A 7155-nucleotide genomic window follows, 5' to 3' on the forward strand; every position below is an offset into this window, starting at 1 on the left:
TTTCAAAGAGAATGAATTAGAGAAAATCACAGTGTGCTCATAGAAAATTCATAGGCAGAAAAGGGTAAATTCATCAAAGAAATCATTAGCTATGAATTAATTGCTCTGCTTAAGCCTAAGTAGTGTTTAGGCTCTGTATGCAGAACGCTGAATTGTTTGTGAATAGTGTACACCAAAATAATAGCCTTTGCATTCAGCACAAACCACATACTTTCCTCCATTCAGAACTGGAACTAAGTTTTATAGCTGAGCTGAGACATATAAACATATTAATTTTGGGATGCATAAGCATAGGCCACTCAGCTCATTGGGTTTTGTTTCTGCTTTAATATTCCATTTCCTCAAGATACCATCTAATTTTTTTTGAACGAATCTAATATTTGTTTTTCTACTCAATATTCTTTTTTCCCTAATTTCCATTTATGTGCCCTTATTCTGCACCGTCTGTACTGAGCTGAAAATAGTAACTTGAGCTGACTTTGTTGACACTGTTTAAGATTTTATGCACTTAAATTAAATCTTCTCTTAACATCTTATTCTTTCGGCTGTATAGATTAAGTTTTATAGTGTGCTCTCATGGCTCATCTTTTATTCTTAGAATCTAATTCATTTCCTTTCTCTCTGATTTTTTTATCCAGAAGTGTATGCTGTTGTCTAATCAGATATAGTTTTCAGGTAGGAGATTTCAAAGTAAAGAGGCAAAAACCTTTAAATGACCCCCATTTTCTTAATGCTGCATAGGAAATACTAGAGTATGATCCTGCAGCACTATTAACCAGGTTTTAAAATAATGTAAGCACAGTGAGGGTGCTCCATTCTTCATAAAATAATGGATCATGAATCATGAAAAAAAATCTGGAAACTATATTCCATCAGAAAACCATTGAACTAGCTCTCATCGACAAACTGCATTACTGAGAATCATTAAAAGGTGACACCAAAACACCCGTGATTGAACACTTTGGCCTTGGCTTATGACTATTTCACCAACAATGAGTGATGTTTTCTTTTTGCTTTGTCTGCCCTCTCCACCACCACAGAGACCAAGGGACCCATGCCTTTGCCATAACTAGTAGCCCTATTTGGGTCTTCTCCATCTCCAGAACATGGCAGTGTTGTTTAATTTCCTTTGAGCTGGGTGAAAATTTTTGGTTGTTTTTTTTTTCTTCTGAAAAATGCAGATCAACCAAATCATTTTGTGCATTCATGTTAAATTCAGCAAGTTGTTTTGGTCAAAATGAAAAAAAAAAAGGGAAAAAATACAAATATGAAAATGTTTATTGAAATTAAATATTCAATTTTTTTACATCCATAAAGGGATTTGGGCACCATTTGTAAAGCCAAGGAGGTTGTGGAGATGCCACTCCTGCCCCCCATCTCCCTGCCATATACCCAATAGCTAGGGTACTCATTGGAAGGTAGGATAACGGGGTTTAAATTCCAGATCTTGAGGCACCCTAATCACTAGGCTATTGGCTAGAAGGGGGACACTGCTATCGCCTCTTCCTTGGTTTTGTGAATCTAGCCTTTAATTTCTTTTTCTTTTATTTTTTAAAAATGTCCAGAATTAAATGTCCAAAATTAAAATTAAACATTTTTGTTCAACCAGAAACAATTTTTCCAACTTTTTGATTTGCAAAAAATTCCAAAACACTTTGATTTTGGTTCAGCCTGAACCAAATGTTCTTTCAATTTTTCTGAACTGCCAATGAATTGAAGAATCACTCAGCTCTAGCCACTAAATGATGGCCGTCAAAGGACTACGGGTAAGTTCCTGAATACAATCCTCGAGGGGCGAGGCAAGCTGTAAAGTCTATCATAGTCACCGATGCTTTCATCATGTGATTCACACTGACTGCTGCCCTTGTGGGTCACATGATGAAAGAGTCACCAGTCTAATATCTGAAGGTATATAGGGCAAATCCATTTTCAGTGTTGTGTATGGGGAGGCAGCAAAGTGGAGCTATCAGTGTTTAAAATGTCAAGGCCATTCAACCAGGACTGGGGCATGGTGGCTTAGACCAGGATGGGATGTCTGGTGAGTTTCATGGTGGTGTCACACCTTACAGCTGCTCCAAAGTGGTACATGTTCCACCTCAGCATATGCTGTTGAAAGCCTAGGGGGTTTGACCATGCACACTACTGGTCAGATGATGTTACCTTGAGCTTTGTGACAGATACACTGGCTAAGCTCCCACCTAGCACTCTTTACCACATATTGATTAATCTTTTACGGCTGCTGCATAAGTACGTTATTGAAGGAGGAAAAGTTTCCATGTGCCCTCTTACCATTTCAACCACACTATGCAGTCTACTAGTACAACACAGGGCAGGATTTGCCCCCTGTCGTATAGAAAAAGTGGTGTGAATCTATTGAAATCAAAGGATGTGGTCCAGTGTCTATTTAAAATGCATTTGTTTTACAGTATTTAGATTTGACTTCATACTTTTGACTTCATACATCCTTTGCCACATATATCCTATTACAGTAGAGATGCTTGAAACATATGTAAAAAAGCTCTGTGCAGTTCTTTTCCCCAGGTAGAAACTAATGTACTGCAGAAGTGCTTCATATTAATAGACTAATTGTATACCAATATAACAGAGTCAAAATTACATAGATGAGTGTGTTTATTTCTTTTAACAATAACAGTACCAAAGTATTTGATGTTAGAAGAAAGAAAATGAGTAATATGCTGATCTCACCCACATTATGTTCCCATTTCTACAGCCTGGGGACTTTTAGATTTTACTTTGTGCCATTATGAACAAATTGCCCATTAACATAATTGCAGTATAGCTAATAATCAACCCTGGTGGGACTCTTTTAAAACAAAGTGGGTTTTGCCCCAAACGTTCACAGTGGGCCAAATTCTAAAGTCCTAACTCATTTTCATGCTTAGTTTATACATTGGCAAACTCTCATTGCCTTCCTTTGATCCAAGAGTTCACAATATGAACAGATGACCTTCCCAGCAATAGATTTCCCCCCAATGTGACCTCTTCCTTGGGAAAATGCCAGGGCCTCCTTTTATCCCATGCCAATTCCATAGCCCAGATTCTGATCTTATTTGAACTAGAGTGTTGGAATAACTTCATTGAAGTCAGTGGACTTAATCTAGACTTCACAACTTTGTAAACAAGATGAAAATCTGGCCCTAATTAACTTTTCCTCAGGTTAGTCCACATTTAGTGTAACTGAAGCCAAACTCTCCCCCTATGTCTTTACTCCTAGTGTAGTGTGGGAATATCACTCCTCTTCACTTCCCAGTGAGCATATGTCTACACTTCACGGTGAAGGTGTAAATTCCAGCTTGAGAAGACATATCCGGAACAAGTTCTGATCAAGATAGTATACTAAAAATAGAGTGTCACCCCAGGAGTGGGAGGGGCTAGCTGCTTTGAATATATGCCTAGCATCATGGCATATACATAAATTGGTAAGTACTTGAGGTGACTAGCCTGTCCAACATTGCTATTAAGGCTAGCATGAATATGTCTTCTCATGCTGGAATGTATACCTCCAATCTGAGGTGTAGATAGACAAATCCTAAGAGCAGTTGGGTTTCAATCTGGAGTAATGGATTCTTCCTCCTCTGTCATCCCATGGGACAGTGACAACTTAACTTCCTTCTTCCTCTATGCTCAGCCAGAAGATAACTGCATTGTATGAGAAGTAACACAATGGAGCCCACTTATAGTATAATGAAATTACACTAAAACCAGAATGAAGGTTCAATGTGCTAGGAGTGAAAGTTCATTGAACTATAATGAAGCAATTTGGGGCTTTTGTTCCTCTTTAAATGGAGTTTCAGCATATCCAAGTTCTCTATGGGCCAAATACTGTAATTAGTGTGCACTACTTTGTCCAAGTATGGACTGAATTAAAACAGAGAAAGGATCATAGGATGTGACTCTATAAAACAGATTCCACTGTGTATCAACAGTTCTTTTACAGGAACATTTCAAAATATACATAAAACCTTTTTCATTGATTCTTTTAATCACAAAATACCTAGGGAAAGATGGAATTTAATTAAGGCCACAATACAATCAATTTAATGTTCAATTCAAATGAGAAAACGAGCCAATATTATATACAAAAATAGCTAATGAAACAGAAATAAGAAATCATCCCTGCATCCTAAAACCATGGAACTTAGCAAATCCGTTGTATGACAAGCTCATTACTGTAATTATCTCAGCAGATATCCTGCAAAATCTTTAACCAATCTAATTATAATTGTATTGTCACAATAACATTTTTTCTGATCACTTGTCCTGCTCTACCAGCTGCCACTCGTTTGGAATCATGCACATTCCTTGTATATGGACAGCTGAATGCAAATTCTTCCAGTACTCTTTAATACCATTTCCTTACTTAGCACCATATTCTGCCCTTTTAGATGTGTGCACAAATCCCACTTATGTTAATGGAAGAGGAGGTATACTTGTGTGTATACAGCTGTGCATGTGCCCAGGTTTTACCTTCCCATGGCAGGGGAGCAGGCGCTCTGGGAAGAAGAACACAGTGAAGTTTCCTTTTGTAGATCTATGTCTCACTTCTTCTCTCAAGAAGGAGTTGTCCAGCTTCCACACTTATCAGATCCCCAAAGGTCTGCTTAGAAGGACAGGGTTTTTTGCCTTTTCATTATCCCAAGGGCTCCTTACAGTTTTCCTAGAGGTGCTACATGTACCTATGAAAATATGATGACTTTCTTTTTCTGTACACAGCCCCCGTTTTCTGAGGGCTCTTCCTGTGTGCAGCAGTCATCAGTCATTTGGTTTTCAGAGTCTCTGCTTCTTGTGAAAGAGGAGACGTACTTGCTGTGCTCTCTCAAGAAGACTTCATTTATGTCCTTTTCAGTTTTCCTTGATCTTAAATAAAGATAATTTTAGATGGAAAGTGAAGGTCTTGATCTTTATGCATATGGCAGCAGAACACTTGTCAGCAAGGGGCCATTTGAGCAGCACTGCCAGGGATTCTCACACACGTGGTAGACCCTGGAATTCCTTTTTCAGGGGATTTCCCAGAATGAAGAGAGACTGCATAAAAAGTAATAGAAACTGAGGCTCTTCCTTACCTTAAACACACCCTCTCCCAGAACTCCAGCTGTGTGGATGCTCTGGATCCTCAGGTTAACATTTAAAGGGCATGTGATAGATGTAATACATAAAGCAGACATAACCTATGCACTGGATTCTAAAAGAGCACTGACCTTTCTTTAATAACACAATAAATACATAGATCTATACAAAAATAATAAATCCCTCATGTATCCTGTGGGAATAGAATGTGAGATGCTGAGATTGTTTAGGCTTTTGGGATGAGCTGATTGTGTTGGGAACTGTGTGTGAAGGGCTGGCCTTGGGCTTGTTCTCATTGGCCAGCTAATTGTAAATAGGATGATAAGTCAGACAGGTGTGTAGGATGATAATTACCCTATGGGTTACAGCTGTGGCTGTGTGAGTTTAATTAATTAATTAGCAATTGTTTGATTGCTTACCATACTGTATATAAGAGCATGCTGGGAATGAATAAACGCATATGCATACACACACACACGCTCTCTCTCTCTGCTTGGGATCACATTAAATGTTGAACTCTGTTCCTGCTCTTCTGCGATGCAACAAATGGTGGAGAAGCTGCGGGCAATAGTATCGGTGGCCTGAAAAAAGGAGGCGCACCTGAGTCTCAGTGTTGAGTGGCTGGGAGCCGCAGGGCGTCCGAAAAAAGGAGGCGCACCTGAGCTCAGTGTCGAGCAGCGGCCGCAGGGCGTCCGAGAAGAAAAAAAAAAAGGGGGGGGGGGCGCACCTGAGTCTCAGTGTCGAGCGGCTGGGAGCCGCAGGGCGTCCGAAAAGAGGGGCGCAGCTGAGCTCAGTGTTGAGCGGCAAGCTGCAGGGCGTCTGAAAAGGGAGGCACACCCGAACTCAGAGGTGAGCAGCTACCATGGGAACCGCTGCATTAGCGGAAGAAAGGACGGTGATATGCATCGCAGAGCAGCAGGAGCTGTGACCCAGCCGCCTGCCTCCGTCCCGCCTCCCCTGTCTCCTTCCCGGCGCGGCGTAGATCTTGATCATCTTGGACTATAATCTCCATGGCGTGAAAATCTGAAGATAATCCGGAGTAAAAGATTGGTTTATTTAAAGTGACTATTGTATCACGCCGAGGGGAGCAGCGCGGCGGGCTCAGGAGTAGGAGCGGGTAGTGCGGGGCGGCGGCGGCGGCGCGCGTGGTTTGTTTATTTTTAAATGCGGTGGGCTTTTTAGAAATGTTTTATAAGGTGCCCGCGGCCCCGAGTAGGACTTGGCGCCTGCCCCTGATCACATGATGATTGAAATGCTTGTAACAACTGAAGCTCAGGAATTGCTAGATCAGTTCAATGCTCTGTTGGAACAAGAGTTAAGATATTAACCATCTGACCTGAGACTAATTGAAATTGCTCATGACAATGGCCTCTGAATGACTGCAAGGTTGTGAGACTTTGAAGTAAAAGATTTCCTCAGCTTAACTCAATTCTTTGGCAAAAATGAAGGTGCAGCCTAAACATTTGGGCTGTGTTGGACTAAGCTGCTTCTACCTGGCTGTGAAAGCAGTAGAAGAAGAAAGAAACATTCCCTTAGCCACTGACTTAATTCGAATAAGCCAGTACAGGTTCACTGTATCTGACATAATGAGAATGGAGAAAATTGGGTTAGAGAAGCTATACTGGAGAGTTGGGGTTACAATGCTTTTCAGTTTCTACAACTCTATCACTTGTTCATTCATGAGAATTTATCTTGTGAAGGAAGAAGGCATCTTAATTTTGAGAGACTTGAAGAGCTATGCCAGGATTTTTTTTTTCCTGTTTGATATTTGTTTGTTTGAGATAATTTTGCTGTGCTTGCAAGAAATCTTGTGCTGGCTGCATAGCATTTAATGTACAATGTAATTATTATTAAGAGTTATGTTTTGTGTTTTTGTTTTGTTTTGTGATGTTTTCTGGCCAGAATTGTTGTTGTGTTGTTAAAATTTTTATGTGGTTTTTTATGTATTTTCTCTAGGACCCCCCCCCCCTCAGTGTCAGTTTGATCGCCTGACATCTGAGGGATGCTTTGGTGTGCTATTGGGAAAGGGGGAATCCTGTAGAGTTTGCACCATTTATTTGTTGTGTC

General features: G+C 40.3%; 1 pseudogene; it reads left to right on the forward strand.

The window, feature by feature from the left end:
• Nucleotides 1–6331: 6331 nt before the first annotated feature.
• Nucleotides 6332–6853, forward strand: LOC120377996 (annotated as a pseudogene).
• Nucleotides 6854–7155: the final 302 nt, after the last annotated feature.

The sequence above is a fragment of the Mauremys reevesii genome, linkage group 1, assembly GCF_016161935.1.
Source record: "Mauremys reevesii isolate NIE-2019 linkage group 1, ASM1616193v1, whole genome shotgun sequence".
Classification (NCBI taxonomy): Eukaryota; Metazoa; Chordata; order Testudines; family Geoemydidae; genus Mauremys; species Mauremys reevesii.